Below are 24,429 nucleotides of genomic sequence, written 5' to 3'. Positions count from 1 at the left end.
AAATTGATAACTATGGATGCAATCAATGAGAAGTTGGGCAGACTAAATTTCTCGGTGCCATGTATTAGTGTATTTCCCAGTGCAGTGCATAACTGATTAGAATTTTCTCATCTGATTGGTTGACTGTTGCACTGCTAATGACATTTGAACCCTGTTGATATGGATGAAGAATGGCATTGCAATGGGAAACGCTTGAGGATGTAACACTGTTCTTCCCCACTGTTGTTTGGAGACGGCAGTAAACAGTGAGTGCTTGAAAACAATTCCTTTTTGTGTTTTGTTACAGATATGGTTTTACTCTTTACATTTTCATGCTTGCATTCTTTTTAAAAAATATGGCTCCAGACTGTGAAGTGTCTTTCACCATGACAAAAGGATATACCTTTGTTTACAAAGGAGCAAACCAAAGCTCAACTAATTATGAACATGAGGATTTTCACATGGTGACAGTTTTCACAGACTTTTAGCCCCAAAGACATAGGCAATGAAGACCATGCTAGAAAGAGCAAAGACTGCAAAAATATGTATCTTGTCTCTTTGCAGCGACACAAAGATGCAGCTGGTAGAGCCGCTGCCTCACAGATTGAAACACCAAGATTCAATCTGAACTTCAGTGCTGTCTGTGTAGAATTTGCATGTTCTACCTTAACACACATCAGCTTCTTCCGGGTGCTCCCATTTCCTTCCACATTCCAACAGGACTGGCTTGGTGGGTTAACTTTCCACAGATAGTTGCCACTGGTGTGTGGTGTGCTGGTAGAAACTATGGTAGTGGGGTTAGGAACATAGGAAGTAGGAACAGGAGTAGGCCAAAAATGGCCCATCGAGCCTGCTCCGCCATTCAATACGATCATGGCTGATCTAATTTATGATCTAACTCCACCTACCTGCCTTCTCACCATATCCCCTAATTTTTGAGTGGAATTGGATTGACAAGTGGGGCTGCAGATCCTGTTTCCCATGCTGTATGATTCTATTCCAAAGCAAGAAAAGTTTAATTAAAAAAAGCTGTCTGTAATATATATACATGCATATTGATGGATAGATAGGTAATGATATATGGCAGTTGTGGCTAAACCATGGCTTGGGAGCCACATTTGGCTCTTTGACATATAATGTGCAGCTTGTGGAAATATGTGTGATTAAATGACTTTTGTGGCTCCCGACCCTCTGAAATTTATTATATGTGGCTCCTACATTAAGCAAGTTTGGGCACCTCTGATACATGGCTTGAATGAGAATGTGCATGGGTGCATGGTATGAGTATTTAGATTGCTGGCAACATAAAATTGCATGAATAGCAAAACAGGTTGTCTGAGGGTACAAACAGGACCTAGATCAATTCAAAAGTTGGGCAGAATGGTGCCAGATTGTATTTAATTCAGACAAGTAATGTACAAGTAGGACCCACAGAATAAATGGCAGAAGCTTAGGAGCATTAATGTGCAGAGAAACCTTGGGGTGCAAGTCCATAGCTCCCTCAAAGTGGTGCTTGCCTTCAGAGGACAAGCTGTTAGATACAATAAATGGAATTTTGTGTTGCAGTTGCAGAAAACATTGGTTGGACAGCATCCAGGTTTGGAATCAGGTGCGAGATGAGAGCTAAGGATGGGAGGAGCTTCAAAAGGGCCTCAGACACTGAAGGCTTCCTGATTGGATTATGTGGGAGGTTTGATCTTGGGCTTGGATTGTTGATCATTTGGACAGATGTCTGTGTGGCTACAGATTCAATGGAGACAAATCCATGACACCCAATTAATGACTCTGAAGAGACTGTTTTGCTTTTCTTTCTTTGACTGTAAGGGCACAGTGAACTGGTGACGTGTTGTACTGATGGCTGGCTCCACCTCCATCTACCATATATAACCCTGGTTTCCTGTATAAACCCTGAGCCCCTCTGAAGACCACTGTAAGACCCTACCCTCAGTTATAAGCTAATAAAAGGGTATGTTCTTCATCCAGTCATGAGAGCTTTTATTCATGCTACAATATTATTAGCTTATTTCCTGAACAATGGGAGTGTTGCTCAAGCCAGGAATGCTGCTGAGATGTCACGTACTGGCTAGACTGCTTCCAGGCCTACCTGAACGTGACCAGAGACATCTTCCACACCGATGAACTCAAATGGTCCACACTCAATTCAAGGGTAGGAATGAAAGGTATATAGTCATCAGGGACTGAACTACATATGATGCTGCTATCGAGGCTTTGAAAGCACAGTACTGAAGTCACAAAATTAATACAGATAAGTGTGAGGTGTTACATTTTGGAAAGGCAAATCTAAATAGGTCATATGCATTAAATGGTAGGCTATTGAGATGTGCAGAGCAACAAAGGGATTTAGGAGTGATGGTAAATAGTACCCTCAAGGCTGATACTCAGGTAGATGGTGTGGTGAAGAAGGCATTTGGAATGTTGGCCTTCATAAATCGGAGTATTGAATTCAAGAGTAGGGAGGTTATGATGAAATTGTACAAGGCATTGGTGAAGCAAATTTGGAGTACTGTGTACCGTTTTGGTCACCAAATTATAGGAAAGATATAAACAAAATAGAGAGAGTACAGAGAAGGTTCACAAGAATGTTGACAGGATTTCAAGGTTTGAGTTACAGGGAAAGGTTGTGCAGACTAGGGCTTTTTTCTCTGGAGCGTAGAAGATTGAGGGGGGACTTGATAGAGGTGTTTAAGATTTTAAAAGGGACAGACAGAGTAAATGTGGATAGGCTTTTTCAATTAAGAGTGGGGGAGATTCAAACTAGAGGGTATGGTTTAAGATTGAAGGGGGAAAATTATAAGGGGAACATGAGGGAAAATTGCTTTATGCAAAGGGTGGTAGGGATGTGGAATGAGCTTCCGGCAGACGTAGTTGAGGCGGGATCATTGAATACATTTAAGGAAAAACTAGATAGTTACATGGAGAGGAGAGGACTGGAGGGGTATGGACCGGGTGCTGGTCAGTGGGACTAGGATGGTGGGAATTTGTTATGGCATGGAGTAGTAGGGCCGAACTGGCCTGTTCTGTGCTGTAAGTGGTTATATGGTTATGGTTATAATTAGGTCCTAGCGAGGCACCATCTTGCTCTATGTCGCCAATGGCCAGGAGAGACCGTTGAAGACTACCTGCTGGATTTGTGGACACTTGCCAAGAAGTGCAGGTATGAAGTGGCTGTGTTTGTGAAGAAGAATGGAAGCAGGACACTCTAGTTGCGGGCGTCCGCTTGAGGAACATGAGGCAGCGACTGCTCGAGTCAGGTAAGAAGGACTTGGCTAGTCACATTGAATTGGCCAAATCATTGGAACAGGCCAAGCTCGAGAACGACAACCTCGAAGCTAGTGAACTTGCTCACCCAGGTGAACCCTTCCAAGGAACGGCTGCTCCCGCTACCCCCAGCCCCAACGGCTGCTGCTTCCCATGCTAGGGAATGTTTTTTTTTTAGCAGCAAGAGCCAGCAAACCCAATCTCACTGTCTGGCTAAATACTCAGTGTGTTCTAGCTGTGGCAAGAAAGGACACTGGTCAAGGGTTTGAGGCACGAGGGGAAGCCAAGGGAAGTCCACAGCCTGCACTGCTCTTGGATCCGACTCCAGCCCCAAGCCGTCTGCCCCAAATTCACCCAAACCCACTTGCTGCGCTACACACCAATGAATGGTGGCAGTGGCAGTGAGGAAACAGTGCAAAAAGGCTCAGTGGCCATTTTGCCATGATTCAACTTCAAACTCGGTGGTTTCATCAGAGGAGGAGGAAGGAGGGTGGCCATATTGCTGTGCCATGATGTCCACACCACCTTACCTACAGACAACCCAGGACTGTAGGGGCCACTCAAGTGAGGGGTATGGCGTCTCTGGGGTCCTAGTTTCAATGGTTCTAGATCAGGACAGACCTCACCAGCTCAGCAACTCCATAGTGATTGTCAAGGTAAATGGACTTTCCACTAAATGCCTAATTGACTCAGGCTCTACTGTAACCTTCATAGACTCACAGACTGTGCAGGAATACAACCTAAAGATGTGTCCTTCCAATTATCGCATATTCCTTGCATCCCATTCACAATCTATGTGTATTCAACAACATTGTATAGTACATTTGTTGGTTGAAGGGGGGAATTTTGTAAGATACACCTGTATGTACTTGATGAATTGTGTGCTCTGGTATTGTTGCATCTGGACTTCCTGTGTCACCTTAAAAGCATGACCTTGGAGTATTGTGGTCCCCCTCCCACCATAACTGTTCGGGATGGGGGGGGGGCTCTAAAATCAGAACTCACATGCAGCCTCACCACAATGAATATCGACTCCCCCAACCTCTCTTCCCGAATCTGTCCTCGGACTGCAAACTTATTGCTACCAAGAGCAGGAGATATAGCACAGCAGGGCGATATTTCATATAGTCTGAGACATAATATCTGTTCGATGAAGGTATCATCGAAGCTAGCACCAGCTTGTGGAGAGCACAAGTGTTAATGGTAAAAGGGGAAAACCTGTACAGGCTAGAAATTGACTACCCAAACCATTAATCAGAACACACTCCTGGACGCATACCTCCTCCCTCGAATTTCAGACATGATGAATGATATTACGCATTATCGCATCTATTCGACCATTGACCTGAAAGCTGTTTATCATCAGCTGCCAATCCATTCTGAGGACCATCCATATATGGCATTTGAGGCTAATGGTCATTTCTGTCAATTCTGAAGGGTCTCTTTCGGTCTTACTAATGTGGTTTCAATCTTCCAGAAGCAGATGGACAGAATGGTGGATGATTATGTGTTGAAGGCTACCTTCTCCTACCTTGATAATATCACTATCTTTGTCCATCATACCTTGGAAGACCATGACACCAACCTCCATAGATTTCTCGATGCAGCAAAATCCCTGAACCTCAATTATTCTAAAAATACTGTGTTCAGGACTAAATGTCTGGCCAACCTTGGCTACGTGGTGGAGAATGACATCATTGACACCAATCTTGATAGGCTGCACCCCCTGTTAGACCTCCCCATTCCCAGGACCATAAAGGCTTTGGCGAGATGTCTGGGGTTTTTTCTCATATTATGCCGAGTGGATCCCTCAATATGATGATAAATGCCACTATTTTCCCCCTCTTGGCTTAAGCCCAAACGTCTTTTAACTACCTCCAGAATCACATTACAAAAGCTGCCATGCATGTGGTGGATGAGAATATACCTTTCCAAATGGAAAGCAATGCTTCAGACGTAGACCTGGCCGCTACCCTCAACCAGGAGGGCAGGTCAGTTACAATCTTTTCTTGGACATTGCAAGGCCACGAGCTCTGCAGAAAAGGAGCCTCAAGCTATTGTAGTAGCCATGAGGCACTGGAGATGCTAGTTGGCTGGTAAGGAAATTTATGCTCCTCACTGACCAGTGCTCTGTGGCATTTATGTTTAATATTGTCAAGAGGGGCAGAACCCTTCTGAAGACTACTGAGACCCTACCCTTATTTATAAGAAAATAAAATTGTTTGTTCTCCCTCCAGTCGTAAGAGTTTTATTCATACTACAAAGGGGCACTGGGCAATTTCTGCTGATGGCTGAATCTTTGTCTGCTTTATTGTATCATATTGCATCTGTTTTATTACATTACAATAAAAGCATCTTGAATCTTAAACTTCAATCTTTTACCTTCAGTGCCCATTAACTTCAATTTTGCAAAGGCACATTCATGCCATTTGGTCAAATGCTGCTTTATTGTCAAAAGCAGTTACTTGTGGTCCTAGCAAAGCCCAAATTAAGCATTGGTGCCAAAATTCTTGACATGTGAATGCCACTGGATATTTTCAGTGATAGTTTCCATCACTTGGCTGATGATTTGACTGATCAGGTGGCAATTAGCCCAATTGGATATCTTTTGCGTTTAGTGGACAATACTTAGCTGGGTGCCTTTCCACATTGTTGATTGGTGACCAGTTGTGTAAATGCACTGGAAGTATTTGCTGATAGGTACAGCTAACTCTAGGTCATAGATCTTCAGTGCCACATTTGGACTGAGGTTATGTTATGGAAACAGTCTAAAACATTTTTAATTTGCAGGTACATTAAAATCCCTGTTATCCTGAATTGAAGCCACTGACAGCTTCAGTTAACTGGCAAACAAATCACAGAAAATAAATAGGTAAAATATATGGGTTTAAAATTGACTCATCTCTCCATTAGTTTAGCAATCACACAACATGCAATCTCAAATAACCAGAAAATTCACATATCTGTCAATTACCAATTCCTGCAGCTGACGTGGACATTTACCCCCTCCATAAATCTTTGTCCGCGAAGCCAAGCCAAAGAGAAGAGAGGATACCAAGGGTTTTACTGCATATATTCAATGGGACTAATAGCCTTTCACTGTGCTGTAAATTTCATACAGGATATGTTTTTTCTTTAAATAATCCCATTTTTTTCAATTCAATAATTATTTTGACTGCCTTCAGATTTTACAAAGATCAGAATGATTCAGAATTCAGCTTATTGATGGAATTTTGAGTTTATCTAAGGCTATTGTACTCTTATGTGGTGCTGCAGTGCCAATACTTTTAACAAAGTAATAGAGCTCTTGAAAAATTAACTTTAATAGAGCTTCACCTCATTATGCACATAATACAATTTCAACAGAGAAAATTTTACTATGTGATGCTGCATTTTTGTTTCACCGTTATCACACAGTGTAATTCCACCTGTCAGAGCTCTACTTTAGAAGGTTAAGTTGTTGACCCTGATGTTGCTGAGGTAATCCAATCCTTTATGTTTTCAACCTCTGTTGTCAAGTAATGATTACCTGCACCATTTGCCCATCTAATCCTGGATTAAGATCTTCAGTCGTTTTCTTTATTTCCATTTTCTATGTTTGCATTATCCCACTGTGTCTTCATTTAATGAGTTTATTTTTAAATCAGCATGACATTGAACATTAGTATCCTGATAGTGCTTTGTAAAACGTGTTCACCACATGCATGTTAAAATAAACATACATCTCCTTTTCTTCATTCCACTGTATTTATCTGAAATGTCTGTAGAGCCCTCCCCCAAACTCTCTCTTTCCTCAATCCTTCTGTCTCAATTCCTCCAGTCCCCACCCCTTCTCCTATCAAAGAGTTATCTTTCTTGACCTTCTCCTGTCTTTCCATCATCTCACTTCTTTCGCTTCTACACTCCTACCTGGATACTCCAATTACTTATTTCCCTGTGTTCCTTCCCTTGCACCCTGCCCCCTCCCCACTTTATATTCAGCTGTTAGTCTGATTTTCAAAGCTCCTGAGGAAGAACTTATGCCCAAAGCATTGATTGCATTTTACTTCCTCGCGATGCTACGTGACCTGCTGAATTTCTCTAGCACTTTAGTTCACTCATTTTAAAGCTATCACTGATGAGGCATGAGGCTAAATGAAACTCTCATGATAAAAGAATTAGAAATGATCACCTTCATATGTTGCAGCATTCAAGGAAGTTTAAATTAGAACATTATCTGCAAGAACACACATTTGGAATACCTTTCTATTATTTTAAAAAGATGATTTGTTTCGGGTTGCTATGTTAGATTTACAATGATCTATTGTTTCCATTTAGCAAGGATGGTTTGGCTCAAATGGCTGACATGTTCACCAACATTTACCTTGTGCTTGAATTTCATGAGAAAATAAGGTACAGATCTGACAACAATAATCATTTTGTTTTCAATCCACAGTCTGATTATTTCTCTCACTTTAAGATGATGAGCTTGGTTAGACTATAGGAAGCATGCTCAGATTTATGTACACAGCAATAACATTAAATTTATCCTTGACTTGAACATGCATTCAATTTAAAATACGGATTGCAATGCCACAGAATTTTTTTAAAAATCAAGTCTATATATCACCTTCTTCTTAATAATTGGTGGCTAATTATTTACTGACTTGAAGAAAAGAGCAAATGCAGAGTGTGTGTCACAATTTGTTGTATTTATCTTTTCATATATTGTACCTCACTGCAAATCCCACATTGGTCATTGGAGTAAGTTTGGGGAAACCTGTCTCATTTATTCCCTTAACATCTTAAGCTGTTAACTGTTTATGTTGGCATCAGCGTACACAGCTACATTGACTTTACCTCTTCACATCCTATCCTATGTAAGGATTCCATTCCTTTCTCTCAAATCCTCTGTCTCCATCAAATCTTTTACCAGGATGAATTTATCCATGCCAGGTCATCAGAAATGTCCTCCTTCTTCAAATAATTGAGCCTTCCCCTCTACCACCATCAATGCATTCTTTACCTGCATATCCTTTATTACCCACACATCTGCTCAGGCCCCCTCTGCCCCATATACAACAAGGACAGGATTCCCCTTGTCCTCACCTACCACCTCACTAGCCTCCTCATCCAGCTTATCATCCTCTATTTTTTCTGCCACCTACTTTGTGATCCCACCACCAGGCACATTCTCCCCTCTCCACCTTCTACAGGGACCTCCCTCTGTGACTTCCTCATCGATTGCTCCATTTCCACCAATCTTCCCCTTGGCATCTACAGAGACACTCCATTGGAGAATTGACCTCTAGTCACAAACAAGGCTGAACTCATGAGCATGTATCTGCATTGCTCTGATAATTATATTGGATCCAAACTGCAAACCTGCTATCCCTGTTCCAAGGAAAGTACCACTAGAGCTTAATAAGAAGCTGGAGCAAGAACTAAAGACATGGAAAGGATGCAAGTCAGAGTCAAAGTGACTGAGCTGACTGACTGGGTAAATTCCATAGTGGTCAAAGGAAAACCAAATGGTCACTTGAGAATGTGTCTGGACCCTAAAGACTTAAATCAAGCAAAAAAAAAGGGGGTCACTACCCAATACTGACACTAGAAGACATCACAGCAGAACTTACAGATCCAAATTCTACAGCAAGCTAGATGCAAAGAATGGATACTGGAATGTGAAACTAGATGATGAGTCAACACTACTAAGAATGTTCAATACTCCATTTTGTCATTACAAGTTCCTGCGACTACCTAAAGGTGAGCCAGGACATGTCCTAACAAAAGATTGATGAGACCTACAGAGGGTGTAAAATTGCTGTTGGCATTGCGGTCGACATCCAGATTTTTTGGCAGAGATGGAAAAGCTCATGATCTTCATCTACATGAGGCCATGGAGAGAACAAAAGGAGCTGGAATTAAACAGAATGCAGACAAATGCATTATAAAAGAGAAAGAATGCCAATTCTTCAGAATGGTGCACACTCCTGATGGGGTAAAGCCAAGCCTAGAGAAGGTTAAAGCCATTGCCGAGATGGAGCACCCAAAGGACAAAAAGGAACTCGGAAGTTTCCTTGGGTTGGTCCAAAATATGAGTTTCTTCATACCACATATGTCAGACTACACAGCAAACATCAGAGAATTCAGTGGTCACCATCACATCAGAGAAGTTTTGACCAGCTCAAGGAAATAATATGCAGAGAAGTGGAGTGGAGATAATATGATAGAGAGAAAAAAAAACTAAATCGCAAGTAGATGCAACTAACAGAGGCCTTGGTGCAGGATTGTAATGGAAGATTCTAACTGTGTTTTTTTTTAACTTTAGCAGCCTTTGCTTCTACAAGGCTGAGAGCCTGCTTGTTTTTTAGAATCAGCAGACATAAGCTAAATTTCGCTGAGGGGCCAGAGATGCTGTTATCTGAAGAAAGGACATCTGTGTACCAAGAACATTTAATCTTCCTGCTTGTTTTGGTCACAGACTGTCAGAGGCCTAGCCTTGATGCAAAATAAACCATTGTATTCAAAGTGATAAGCTGAAAATTATGTTATCTTTCTTGCTGTGCTGGGAATAGGTGCTTGGGTAAGCAGTTTTTGGGTAATTTAAGTCATGGTCCTTCTACTAAAGTTTGAGACTCTCCGAGAGGTGGCAACATCTCTCAGCAAGAAGAAGAACTTCTAGAGTCCAGCCAAAGTCCCAGTTGGGGGAGGTGGAGAAGCTGCACCTAATATGCACCCTGACAACCTACTACAAGTGTGCAGTCGTGGCCTCGCTTCGGCAGTTGGGACCAGTCCAGGCATTGATAAGTATAGTTGGGAAGGGATTGCATATTGAAGTTTGAAGTCAGCTTTTGAATTTGAAATAAACATTTGTATAAACTGAAGTGCTCTCGGTGTGTGTGTCTATTTTCTTTCGGTAGCTCAAACACTGTGACCAATCTAAAACGAACAAAGTGAGAGGTACAAGTTTACCCAAGACAAGCATTCATACAAGAAGGAAAGCCAATTACTTTTGCCTCAAAAGCACTAACAAAAGCAGAGACCAGATATGCCGATATTGAGAGAGAGCTGTTGGCGATCGTATATGGATGCAAAAAGTTTCACAAGTTTCTGTATGGAAGAAAGTTTATAGTGGAAAATGATCATCATCCACTGGAACACATCCAGAAAAAGAACCTAAACAAGGCACCAGCTAAACTGCAGAGATTAATTCTATGACTACAATGCTATGACTTTGACTTAAAATACATACCAGGCAAAGGGATGGTGCTTGCTGATACTTTGTCACAACTTTCTCCAAATGAAAAATATGAAATGGAAGATATAAGGATCAAGATACATCATCTCGTCAGTATGACCAATAAGAAATTAAGCTAGATCAGAGAAGAAAGCAGTAAGGATGATGTGTTGCAAATGCTTTCTCAACAAGTAATCCAAGGATGGCCAGAGAGGATAAAGCAGATACGGCCTTCAAAACTTCAATATTGGTCTATCAGAAATGACACACACACACACACACACACACACACACACACACACACACACACACACACACACACACACACACACACACACACACACACACACACACACACACACTGGGGAATTACAATTACTAGAGTGGGAAGGGTGTATTCTTACATGGTTACAAAATAGTTTACATTATCCTGACTATATAATACCTGGAGATGTAAGAGGTGATCCACTTGCATCCACACCTCCTCCCTCACCACCATTTGTGGCCTCAAACAGACATTCCAAGTGAAGCAACATTTGACTTGTGAATCTGCAGTGGACATTGGGTCATCTACTGCATCCAGTGCTCCTATGGTGGTCTTCTGTACATCAGAGAGATTGGAGGCAGACTGGAAGTTTGCTTTGTGGAGCACCTTGGCTCTGTTCACTGCAATAGAGTTGTTCTCTCAGTGGCTATCCATATCAAATCCCCATCATATTTTAATGCCAATATGTCTGTACACAACCTCATGCACTATCAGACTGAGACCACCCGCAAATTGAAGGAACAATCCTCATCTTCCGTCTGGGCATCCTCCACCCAGGTGGCATTAACATTGTCTTCTCCAGTTTCTCTTAGCCTCCCAGCCCCTCCCCCATCTTTCCCCATGTCTCCTTTCATCTACCCCTGTCTGTCTGTCTGTGTCTGTTTGTCTATCTGTGTCTGTCTGTCTGACTCTCTCTCTCTCTCCCTCTCCCCTTTTCTCTCTTTCTCTTTTCATAGAGCCAAATAAAATAGTCCCTCCACAAATCAATTCTCATCTTTTCTCTCTCTTGTACTCTTATCATATTGAATTATCACCTTTTGTCTGCTGGTCCTTTTTCCTCCCCCTAGCCTTTTGCAGTATATTCCCCCATATCTGAAGTTCTGAATACTGAAAAGATCCAAAAAACAAACTTTTTTGTGGTGCAGTGAAAGCCATCGAGGAGAATTTCTAGTGTTTGGTGCTACATTTATTTTAAGCAGAGATCAAGTTGTTTTCTGGATCATATTAAACATTATTTCATGCTCGAAAAGCCTTCCATTGTTTTTTTTGTTGTTGTTTAACCACTGATACAAGTATTCTGCTTCTTAAAGCCATTGTTCTAATAACCGAAAAAAACCCCAATAATCAAAAAATATCCTGTCCTAAGCATTTTGGATATGGGGAAACATATTGTAGAAGGGCTCAGCCCAAAATGTCAGTTTTATATTTTTACCTGCTATGGACCTTGCGAGACCTGCATTTCGGTGTTTTTGCAACAATCACAGTGTCTGCAAACTTTTGTGTTTCAGCCTCCTCAGTGCACCAACAGCATTGGCAAGGTCCGCCCTTAATTTTGATCCTTAAGGTTTTCTCAAAAGTTTTTAATGACTCTCAATCAAATTCATGAAACCTTCTTGAGGTCAATGCTTGAGAACTTGATGAAGGGGCTTTCTGAACTCAATTTGTTTGAATCAGACCACAATCAGCATGATACTTAAGTGTCATGTAGGGGGAAATGTAAGCTATCATTGACTTTTAAAACAAATCATTTGATTATAATTGAAAATATGTATTTGCAGGAAATATTTCTGATGATAAATATGGTTAAATGATGCGATTGTTTTAAATCTAGTAAAGTAAAATCAAATTAAACAAGAAAGCTTGCAGATACTGTGATTGTAATTTAATACACAAAAGTGCTTGGGGAACTCAACAGGTGAAACAGCATTCATAGGAAGCAAAGATATGTTACAAATGTTTTGGCGCTGAAGGTACCTTCAAGTAAAATCAAGACCAGTTAGATAAATATGCTTCACGTTGAAGCAAATTGAGCATCAAATGTTTGGTATGATAAATATTGTTAAATGTTGTTGTTACTGTAAGTCTCATTTAATAAAATCAAGTCCATTTAGATATGGGCCAAAACATATGTTCACATTGAAGAGAACCTAGCAAACAATCTGTCTGCCTGAAAGCGATTTCCTCTGACAATATGATTGGGTGACCACTTATGCAGCTGACCATGGATAAGAAGACTCCAGCAATAATGAGCTGTTGATCTTTGGTTATCAAAGGTTATGGATATCAGGCTGGGCATGGGACTGAGTGGGGAAAATGCATCAGCTCTTGATTAAATGGTGGAGTACACTCGATGGGTTGAATAGGCTATTTCTGTTGCAGTATCTTATGGTCTTATAGTTCCACAAACAGCCTCATGGTAATAACTAGATCATTCAAAATGTTATACAAACATTGAAAAAAAAATCCTCTTTTTAATTGATGATTTGAAAATAAAGGTTCATGGAACAAAATTGCTGAATCAGTAAATCAAAAGACAAAAATTTAGTTGGAAGTACGCAATAACTCATCAGAAGAATATAATGGAGCTAGTTGCTTTTTATCATTTGCACCACTGTCTCACGAATAAAGTCTGGTCCATGGTCCCTCAGCTAACTCCTACTTAAAATCCTTGGTCTTGCTGAAATTTAGACCAAGATTCTTGTTCTGGAATCAGACAACCGTGAATATTCTGAGCTGTTTTGTGTGAACTGCTTAATCATTAATTCGCATTCCTGATTCGATTTGTTGGGACTGCAACACTTTGATCTGCTCCATTGGTGCACATTGCTTTGGTCATGTTGCTTCACATGCACATGGGTCCATCTCGAATCTCCATTGGGTTAAACATTTTAGATATATCTACTGTAACTGGAGTTATCTTTTCCTGTTATAATTAGGATTGTCAAAAATTTCCAAAGTACAGCAGTTGGTAGTGTATTCATTATGTAATTTTTAAGACAAGAGTTGGAAACAAAATATTTGCAATTAGCTAACCTTTCAACGATTCCCTCTTGAGACCTTTAAATGGGATCTTATTTCAAACCTAAAACAGGCAGATCAAGAATAAGACATCCCATGATGTCTGCACTGACCAATATGCCAAATTAAACTAATTCTATTCTGCCCACATATGATCCATGTCCCTCCATTCCTTGTATGTTATTGTGGCTGCTAAATGTCTCTTTAGTGTCATTATCATATGTGCTTCCACTACCCTCTCCCTTGGCAATGTGCATTAAGCAGTACCACTCACTCTGTTTTAAAAAAAAACTTCTGCTTGCACATCTCTTAACCAGACCTTCTAGTATTTGACACTCATACACAAAGCTCATTTTATCTACTCTTTCTATGCCTCTCATGACCTTAGACCTTCTATCAACCTCTAATGCTCCAAACAAAATAATCCAAGTTTGTCCAACCCATCTTTTGAGCTAATACTCCCTAATCTTCAAAATATCCTGATTATTCTATGTTATAGCCTCTGCAAAGGCTCCGTATCCATCCTGAAATGTGCCAAAAACTAGTGTTCAACCATGTTAATCTCATATTTGGTGATTAGAAACTGAATTCAATATATTTCTTAACACAACAAATTAGTCCACTAGCTCAGAATATTTTGACACGTTCAGTCACGGAGGCTCAGGAGAATTATCTTGTTCTCTGTGCCACCTGCTTGGGCATCAACAGCCATAAAGACAGGAAAGGGATCGAAGTTGAGATTCTTCCACAGTATAGCTTGAGGGCTTATAGAAGAAGCTAGATCATGTCACAAAAAGTTTTTGTTGAGTTGAAGTTAATCTCCATTGACAATTTTGTTTTGTACATTTGCAGATAAATAAACAGTACATCTGTCATTTTTTCCCTTTGGGAATCATTCCTCAACAATAATTTTGACATAATTATAATGGTTGTCATTTGGGATCCAATCCATCAGAAGTCAATGCGGCTGCACAACCAAGTTTATGAGCAGTGCTGGATAAATATATAACGAACAGTTTGCCTGTGGCTGGTGTGCTCTGTGTTCCTGTTATTTCTGTATCCTCATTGGGATGTGTTATATAATCTGGCATACTTCTTCCAAAAATAAGAGTCCTCTTTGTCAAGCCCTTAAAAAGTTACTTTAAAAAGAAAACTGAAGAATTACAAAGCAGAAAGGACATTTCTGTTTCTGTTCATTTATTTAAGCGTGGGAATTTGAGTGATTCACAATTGAGCATGGCTTCTCTGTTGACAGTGAGAAAATGGTGAGAGATCAAATTTTTGAACCACCACAGTTGTCGTGGTGGAGTTACTCATTCAGTGCTCTAGAGTATATACCTCCAGGATTCACACTCTAAGATGTAAAGGATTATTCATACTTTTCGAGCATCGTGGTTGAAGTATGAACATAATGCTGGAGAACCTCAGCAGGTCAAACAGTGTAGTTTATATAGCAAAGGTATAACCAAAGTTTTGGGTTTAAGCCCTTCATCAGGATATTCCCATCCAGGAACAATGTGTTACTGAGAGAGTATCATGAAGGCGGTGGTATTGCTTTGCACCTGTTGCTCTTGTCCTTTCTGGAGACAGGGGTTGCAAATTCAGAAACAGCCAAGAAAAATAATTCCACTACAGTCATCGTGTGCAGATGATGGAAGAAGTGGTGAGTGATGGGGTGCCAATTTTGCAAGCTCATTTCTCCTGGAAGGTGTTGAACATATTGAGACATTGAAGTTATAGTCATTGAGGTGAAAATATTTCTGTTTCTTGACTTGTGCCTTATATTTGGTAGGTAGTTAGAATCTACACATTCAACTGCTATGAACGCCTGGCATCCATTGAGGATCTGAAACTTGTGTCCCTCAGTGACCTCCCACATGGGTCTCCACTCTGGCCCTGGTGGTTTACTGGACCTAGCTTCTGACCTACAGGACAGAGCTCCTGACACAGGTCTCTGCCTTGGCCCCGGTGACCTCCGACATGAACTTAGATCCTGAGCTCAGCAACGTACAGAACCGAGCTATGGATGCCTCTGTCACAAACTTCCACCCTGGATCCAGGAATGCAAGGACCTCTCTCTCTCCATCCTCTGACATTTCTAATGGCTCCACCCTCCATTGGACACTTCTTACCCTTCACATGCTAATCCACCCTATCCTCCTCCCCTTGTCGACACCCTTCACCTCACTGAACCTCCGCTTAACCACAGCATGGTCATCACCATCACCTCTGAAGTTCCCCTCTTGGAGACTGAACACTCTATCCTCAGTAGAGACCTCAACTTCATCTCCCGTTGCCCACAACTTTATGAGCTCCACAGTCGCACTCTTCTTCCAGTGGATCTGTCGCCATACCCACTTCCACAACCATGATTCTCAACCACCCACTACAGATCCCTTCTCCTGCTTTAAAACTTCTTCCACCTCATGAAGACCTTGTTCTGGTGTTCTGCTTGCTCAGGACCTTTATATTTCTAACTGCCACCATGATATCAACCATATCATCTTCACTACTCCCCTCACTTATTCCAATCTCACCCCCTCTGTACAACTGGCCATCCACACTCTCCTGCAGACAAGAGTGGTGGTATTATAGTCTCATGCATTAACCTCTATCTGGATGAAGCCAGATGATAATTCTCAGACACCTCCAATTACTTATCCCTCGAAAAGGATCCCACCAATGCTCATCAAAACACTATATCATGCACTATCTCTAGACTCATCACCATTGGTTATGACTCTGGTACGGCCTCCAAACTTATTGTCTCCCAACCCTGTACTGCCCATTTCCACCTCCTACCCAAGATCCAAAAAAACAGTTGTCCTAGCAGATCCATCATGTACATGTGCCCCTGTCCCACCTAATTGGTCTCCGTTTACCACAACTTTGTTTTGTTCCCCCGGTTCAGTCCTACCCCACCTACATCTGGGACACCACACTTCAACAACTTCCAGTTCCATGAACTTGATTGTCTCATATTTACAATGGACATTAATCCCTATACACCTCCATTCCCCATACTGAAGGCCTCAAAGCCCTTTGTTTCTTTCAGAACAATAGACCCAACCAGTTCCCCTCCTCCACTACTCCTCTGGCTAGCAAAACTTGTCCTCAATCTCAATCATTTCTTCTTTGACTCATCCCACTTTCATCAGGTTAAAGGGGTAGCCATGGTTACCCACATGAGTCCCAACTATGCCAGCCTTTTCGTTGGCTATGTGGAGTGATCTATGAATCAAACCTACACAGGTAAGGCCCCTCAATTCATCCCCTGCTATATTTATGACTACTTTGGTGCATCATGTATCCATGATGACCTTGTTGACTTCATCCACTTTGCTGTCATCTTCCACCCTGACCTCAATTTTGCTCTATCTCGAGCAACACTTTCCCTTTTCTCAATCTCTGTCTCTCCATCTCAGGAGACAAACTCTTGACAGACATCTTCCATAAATCCACCAACTCCAACAGCTACCTCTACCACACATTTTCTAACCATGTCCCCTGTAAAGATTCCATTCCTTCCTCTCAGTCCTTTTGTCTCAGCCACATCTGCACCCAGGATAAGAACTTCCATACCAGTTCATCAGAGATGTCCTCCTTCAAACAAAGTGGCTTTCCCTCTACCACCATCAATTCGGCACTCTCTCCCATTTCCTCCATTGTCACTGATCTGTCCTGGCCCCCTCCGCACCAGCATACAATAAGGACAGGATTACTTTTGTCCTCATCTACCACCCCATGAGCCTTTTCATCCAACACATCATCCTCCATCATTTACAGCACCTACTACATGATCCCACCCCTCCCCACCTTCTTCAGGGACCATTCCCTTCATCATCCCTTGTCCACTCCTCCCTCCCCACTAATTGTATCCTTGGAACCTACATCTGTAACTGAAGGAGATGGTTCACTTGAGCCCACACCTCCTCTTTGACCACCATTCAGGGCCCCAAACTGTCCTTCCAAGTGAAGCAACATTTCACTTGTAAATCTGTAGTTGTTATCTACTACAACTAGTGCTCCTTCTGTGGTCTCCACTACATCAGAGAGACAGGACACTGACTGGGAGGTCAATTTGTTGAAAACCTTTGCTCTGTCCACTGCAATAATGTGGATTACCCAGTGACTACCTATTTTAATTCCCCATCCCATTTACTTATTGACATGTTTGCCCATGGTTTCATGACCTGCCAGATTGAGACCACCTGCAAATTAGAGGAACAAAACCTTATTTCCTGATTGGACACCCTCCAATTGAATAGTATAGTATCGACTAATCTGCCTAACGTTAAAAACCATCCCTGCTCAACCCCTCCCCCCCCCACTTCTTCCCCATCGCCTTTTCCTCTCACTGTCTCTCCCTCCTGTCTTCTTTCACACAAACATGATAAATTCTTATGTTGGCCCTTATCTCATCCAATTAACACCTTTTGTTGGTCTGGATTTCTCCCCCAGCCGGCATTGTCTTTGATACTTTCTGAAATTTCCTGATTCTGACTCATTCTGCTTATTCCTTGAAGAAGGGTTCAGGCCTGAAACATCGACAATATATCTTTGTCTCCTATGATGCTAAAAGACTAGCTGAGTTTCTCCAGCATTTCAATGTGTTTTTACTACATTCACAATGTCTGCAGTCTTTCATGTTTCAGCTAAGGTCTATGGATCGGGGCTGTTTGTTTTAAAATCTTTCATGTCGCTACAGTATTTATATTAATGCCCCATCGGAGTTTCTAATCAATGATGAACCCCCTGAAAATTTGGAATGCTCAGCAAGGGTAATACCATTGAGTGAAGGTTGAGGGACGATGGATAGACCCTCTTATGTGGGAGATGGTCATTTCCTGAAGCCTTTGGGTCTTGAATATTACTTGCAACTCATCAGCGCATGCCTAAATGTTGTCTAGGTCTTCTTTCAACAGATATCAACTGCTCCATTTGTTGACAAAACATGAATAAATTTGAGCATTGTGTTATCATTAGTGTAAGTCCCCTTTTCTCACATTTTAATGAAAAGAACATCATTGATCAAGCAGTTGAATGATTAGACATGAACAATGCTTTGAGAAACTACAGGAGTGATATTCTGGGGTTGGAATTGTTGGCATCCATCAACCACAAGTAAAACAGAGTTAAAAATATTTTTTTTAAATAATTTTCATTCTCAGTTTTGTTTGTGAATTTTATCTCAATGAAGTATTTGTATTTAATGTCATTTTAATAATGTCTTTGGTGGGAAAGAGTTTGGTAATGCACACCTCCTAAGCCCCTCCCTTCCTGTTCTTCACACTGTCTGCTACCTTGCCAAGGGTAAGTGTGAGAGAAGAATTACTGCTGATCTATTTTAATGTTTTCTTTGGAAAATGAATTGTTTATGTTGTCAGTCTTAATGTATGTTGTTCACTGCTTAGATTATTTTATTTTACAGTTGGTTTTGTAATGTTGTAACCATTAATGTATATTTTATGGATTTAAAAAATCTTACTAGTGTTTAGGTTCCATTACCATGTGCTGGTCATGTGATAAACATAGCTTTTACTTTGGATTGTGATAGATGATGTTATACTTTATAGTGTATATCAAAATGTTTTATAGGAGATCAATTGTGGCAATTTTTTTTTTTTAGTGTAGGTCACATACAAACACTTCAAAAGAGATCTCATTTAAAATGCCAGAGCTCTGATCAAGCCAGACAGTCCAGGCTCTGAGTGCCTTTGCAAAAACTTTGAAGAATGCCTATAAGGACTTCACAAGTAGGTGTTAATTGGACATGCTGTAGAATAAAATGGATTATTGTTTTGGAAAGCAACAGATGAACAAACTCAGAAGATTAGGTCCAGAGCCACAGTCTGTCTGAGTGCAGTTGGCTGCTCTAAGAGGGCCATGTGGTTTTATCTGAGTGAGTGAGTGAGTGAGTGAGTGAGTTCCTCAGTTCAGCAGTAGCAGCTGGGACTGGAATGTGATAAGCTGGCAAGCTTGTGGAAAAACCCCATTTTGAAGACTGGTTCTTAGTTTGGCCTGGCCAAAGGCCTTATGGTCCATAGAAGAGGAGATGGCTGGCTGCATAATGTTTCACTTGAAATAAAGGAAACAAAAATGAACTCTGTGGTGATCTGAAACAGAGGTTATCATCTGGAAAACCCTGATGGGGCAAGTTTCTATGGAAAGACAGTGAAGTGGCTGATCTAAAGGAATCAGTTGTGGGTGTTCAACAAGCAACAAATCTCTCTCTGAAAACTGACAAGAAAGTTCCTGAGTGGTAACCATTTACTTTTCAAGCACCAAAGCCTGGTGAAATTCATATATGTTAAATTCTGTGCACAGTATAAGAATTGCCTGCAACCAGTGAACTTGGAGGAGTGAGAAGTGAGATTGAACTGTGAATCAAAGAACTTTTCTGAACTTACACAGACATTACACACACATGCACTTCGAATTAGATAAGGGTTAAGTTAGGTTAAGTTAATAGTAATAATTTGAAGTTTGATCCTGATTTCATGTTTAAAGATAATTAAAAGCAACCTTTCTTTAAGTAACCATTTGTCTTGGTAAATTTCTATTGCTGCTGGGTTTTGGGGTCCTCTGGGCTCATAACAGCATGCTTAGGAGAAAGGGGCAGAAAAGGAAAAAAAAAACTCAGAAGGCAATGGTTGTTTTATTTTGTCTTCTAAAAGTACAGAATTTCCTTGTTAAATGCATGATTTTGGCCAGTTAGTTTCTCTATGCAGTTTTTAACTCACCCATTGGGTGCCACTGTCTTTGCTTTGTGAATATAGATTTTTTAAAAATATATAGTTTGAAAGGATTTTAAATAGTGAAATATTTTCCTAGGCACATCTTTAAAGCTCTTGCCTAATACTGTGTATACTGAATTGAATACATTTTGAAATGTTAAAATAAAGCAGCTGTGTGTGTGGTTGATGAAAAGAATGAACAAGTATACTGCCTGCTATATTGCCAAGGGAGAAAAGAGGCATTAAAAAAAGAAAACTCAGAAGGCAATGGTTTGTTATTTTGTTTTCTAAAGGGAGCGAATAACTCCGTGAGTCATCTTTTTTTCTACTGCCTCTGCAAACCCGTTACCCAAGGACCATCCTTTGGGTAAGACGTGACTCTAACCACCAGATTGTCTTTGTTCGTAAGTCTATCAAATCCTGTTTTACCATGATGTCTCTCAGTGAAATTTTGTCATGAAAAGATCAGTTAATATGAACTACCTCATCTCTGGAATTTGGCTCTTTTGCTCACCTTTTAACCAAGTCTGTGATGATGTCTCAAATTTTATTGTCCCAGTGAAGCTCAAACAGATTATTAGTTTGTCAATCATTGCCAATTGATAGCAGTGTGAACAAGATGTTCACTGGTAGTAGTTTGGCTGATAATTGACTGAACGGGATTTGCACTGATCATTTTGAATAGGACATACCAGGAAACTATCACTTGTACTGAAACAATGGGGACAGTTTTAAAATGCATATCAGTACTGGAACAAAATTGACTTGGCTTTGATACCAGGCTCTTTTTTTTTCCAGATCACATGAAGTCAATTTAATTGGCAAGGGTCTTGCTTCTTTTGCTGTTCTCAGGAAGAAGCCTAGATGTGTCATCAATTTGTCATTTATGGTTTACTATTTACAAATGATTCAACAGAATTGTGCTGGATATCTTCAGAGATGTTCTTGAAGCCTTCACTTCACACTGACAGTTCATGACCAGCTGTGGTAGGGCTGCAGAACTTTGATCTGAGCCATTGAGCTCCATCAGTTGTATGTTTTTCTTGTTTCCTAGCACAGAATTAACTTGTGTTAAAATGCCATGACATTAGCACTTTGTTTTAAGTCCAACTCTTGACATTCATTTTTGTAATTCTCAATGAATCCCTGGATTAACATTAAGTGATGGTAATGACAGACCATGAGGTTATCAGAGTTGCACAATTAGCATTACAGTTAGGACAATGCTGTTACCGCACAAGCAACTGGGGTTTGATAGCAGCACTCTCTGTAAGAAGTTTTACATTCTCTCCATGTCTTCATGGGTTTCCTCCAAGTTCTCCAGTTTCCTTCTACTGTTCAAAAATGTACCAGGGGTGTAGGTCAGTTTGGTGTAATTGGACGACACAGGTTCATGGACAGAAAGAACCTGTTACTGTGCTGTATGTCTAAATTTAAATTTAAAGTATAATTTAGGGAGGTGCACATTTGTGTTGCTACTGATGGGTCACTTTGCTTCACGGTGTCTAATTTTGTGCTGTCAGATCTGTTCTGAATCAGTCCTCTTTATCATATTTGCAATTTCACACAGCACAATGGAGTCTGTGCTCAAGTTGAAAATAGACCAATGCCTTGTTGGGCAATAATGAGTTGTACCAAAGCTCTCACAGACACATCTACCTGCTGCAAGTATATTAGTGAAAAAGAACTCAATGAACTTTTGTTCTTCCCATTGATTCTCTCAGTACCAGCTGCAGATTCATGGCCTTCCCATATATCTTTGGAGGCCATCTCACCTATTTAGTCTATGATGGATCTCCAAGTAATCCACACATTCATTTCCCTCCAATTTATTTTCTCATGTATCCAAAATTCTACCCTGATTCTGCAATCTTGTCCTCAAGCCCTCAATCAGAGTTAATTACAGTAACCGATGCCAGCATTGTGGCAGGATGTAGCAGGACATGAGTGGGATCACACATGCCATCACAGTGAGAGCATGTATTTACTACACAGACAACACCAGAGGTCATAATCTAACATGAATCCTTGGAACTGGGAGATAGTGGCAATGCCTGCAGCTTCACTCTGCCAGAACCTTGCAGACCAAACTGAATAGGGTAATCCCTTACCAATTCTCTACTTTGCTACTCTGGATACTCGTTGCAGCTAGTGTTCAACTGGTTAAGATTCAAGCCTCCCCATAGCCAAAGCATATCTCAGTAATATGTGTCTAAAATGAGCCTCGAAAAGCATTTTAGATCGGAATGATTTTTTTTTTCTTCCCCGAAGGAAATATCAATGAAGAATTGAGAAGGAATTGGACTGAAAAATAGGAAGAGAATATGTAGAAGATGAAATGAAATAAAGAAGAGATGACAACTTGGAACCAAAGCTTTCTTTTTAAAATATTTTTAAATGAGTTTAACATATAAATCCTACATACAAAGTCATGTAATTCAATAAACAAGAAGTCATATCCTATACATATAGATATACACTTAAATAAAAATGTCTTCTTCTTTCTTTCTTCCTCTTCTTTGGCTTGGGCTTCATGGATGAAGATTTATGGAGGGGTATGTCCACATCTGCTGCAGGCTCGTTGGTGATTGACAAGTCCAATGCAGGACAGGCAGGCATGGTTGCAGCATTTGCAAGGGAAAATTGGTGGGTTGGGGTTGAGTGTTGGGTTTTTCCTCATTTGTCTTTTGTCACAGAGGTGGGCTCTGCGGTCTTCTTCAAAGGAGGTTGCCGCCCGCCGAACTGTGAGGTGCCAAGATGCACTGTTGGAGCTGATATCAGCCCACTGGCAGTGGTCAATGTGGGAGGCACCAAGAGATTTCTTTAGGCAGTCCTTATACCTCTTCTTTGGTGCATCTCTGTCTTGGTGGCCAGTGGAGAGCTCACCATATAACATGATCTTGGGAAGGCGATGGTCCCCCATTCTGGAGATGTGACCCACCCAGCGACCCAGTGACCCACTTCATCACCAACATCGAAGTAAATGAAAATGTAAATCAAAAACAAATCCATAATTGTTTATTTAATATTATTTCTTTAAAACATCAAATTCTATCAATAAGGTAATTAACAGTTTATCCTTTTTAATATATTCCAATATAGTACTGGATAGAAAATAGATAAGTCTAAATTAAACAATTCCTTCATATAGACAAAGAGTAAATTCTAGCTTAATTAATGTTATGAACTAATTAATTGCTAGGATGCCTTAATCATAGTGGCCCCAGTCACCAGGAGTGGATGTTACCACTGGAGCCATCAATCAACTGAATGTCTCACGAGTGTGTCTTATGCCTTGAAGTCAATCTTCTGCAAATTTCTATAAATAGATCAATATTTTTTGCTGAAAAAAGAAGTAACGAGAACTCTAGTGTGGTTTGGTGAAACTCAGTGCATGTCGTTAATTCTTTGAGTAAACTCAAAGTGGGAGTTAGATTCCTCAGCTACGCATGCAGCCAAAACATTTTGGGTACTGTTACAACATTAAGTAAAAGTAAAAAAAAGAAAAGAAAAATCCTCTGACTAATCTAATCCCTTCCTCTAAACAAGGTTAATTTGTAAAAATTGTTAAGATATGGATCAAATAGTGACCTTTAGTCACCTGACAGAAAATCTCTAGAGCATCCAGACTTTTTAAATCTTCCAATTATGATAGGAATCTATGAATGGACCCCACATTTTTTTGAATTGAAACTTTATATCTTTAATGTTGTATCTAATTTTCTCAAATCTTAAACAGGACATAACATCATGTAACTACTGGGAGAGTCATTCTTCCATTTCATTAAAATTGCTTGTCTAGCTGTCATTGAGGTAAAAGTTAATTTTTTCTCATGTGTTGAAGTCAAGGGTATATCGTCTTCTCAAGGGGGAAAAAGCAAACAAAGCAATGAGAGGGCATCAGACTAATTTATTATCATTAAAATGATTGGACGTATCAATTCAATTAAAATGAACATTTTACCTAAATTTCTACATTTTTTTCATTTCTTCATTCCAAAATCATTTTTTTTTAAATATTCATTTATTTCTTCATATATATGGCAAGGAAAACAACTTTGCATAAATAAAGCTCATCTTCAAAAGACTAAATTAATTGGGGGCTATCATTTCAAAATCTTAGATTTTATTATTGGGTGGTTAACATATGC

General features: G+C 40.3%; 1 long non-coding RNA gene across 1 annotated transcript in view; it reads left to right on the top strand.

The window, feature by feature from the left end:
* Nucleotides 1-22,734, top strand: part of LOC138740123 (uncharacterized) — a 54,004-nt gene extending 31,270 nt beyond the window's left edge. The window contains exon 3 of the long non-coding RNA XR_011342707.1: nucleotides 22,550-22,734. This is a non-coding gene — a long non-coding RNA (uncharacterized lncRNA). The remainder of the gene's footprint in view (nucleotides 1-22,549) is intronic.
* The last annotated feature ends 1,695 nt before the right edge of the window (nucleotides 22,735-24,429 follow it).

The sequence above is a fragment of the Narcine bancroftii genome, chromosome 1 (assembly GCF_036971445.1).
Source record: "Narcine bancroftii isolate sNarBan1 chromosome 1, sNarBan1.hap1, whole genome shotgun sequence".
NCBI lineage: Eukaryota > Metazoa > Chordata > Chondrichthyes > Torpediniformes > Narcinidae > Narcine > Narcine bancroftii.
Note: the sequence above shows the minus strand (reverse complement) of the source record. Positions and strands in the feature narration are given on the sequence as shown.